Source organism: Lupinus angustifolius, chromosome LG01 (genome assembly GCF_001865875.1).
Source record: "Lupinus angustifolius cultivar Tanjil chromosome LG01, LupAngTanjil_v1.0, whole genome shotgun sequence".
NCBI lineage: Eukaryota > Viridiplantae > Streptophyta > Magnoliopsida > Fabales > Fabaceae > Lupinus > Lupinus angustifolius.
The window spans coordinates 28,018,148-28,018,475 of NC_032009.1; positions in this window are offsets into that span (position 1 = coordinate 28,018,148).

A 328-nucleotide genomic window follows, 5' to 3' on the forward strand; every position below is an offset into this window, starting at 1 on the left:
ATGAAATGGGCAAATTCAAACATACAAGAGTAAAATAAAATCAAGATATCCATGAATATCATCCAATGAGTTCAAGTATGTCACGAAACCAATCAAACCAAGAGGCGAGTCACAACAATGATAGAATCTCACAAGATATACTCTCTAAAGTGTTTACACTCATGTGTCTTAGGTTGCAAGTGTTTACACTCAAAGCACTTCATGAAAACAAACACAACCATAGGCTTGACAAGCCTCTAACATCAACATCATAAGCACATGCACATAAAGATCAAAAGGACTTTTCAAGGTTGTAATGGGGCCAAGGACAAGGTAGGATAAATATGGG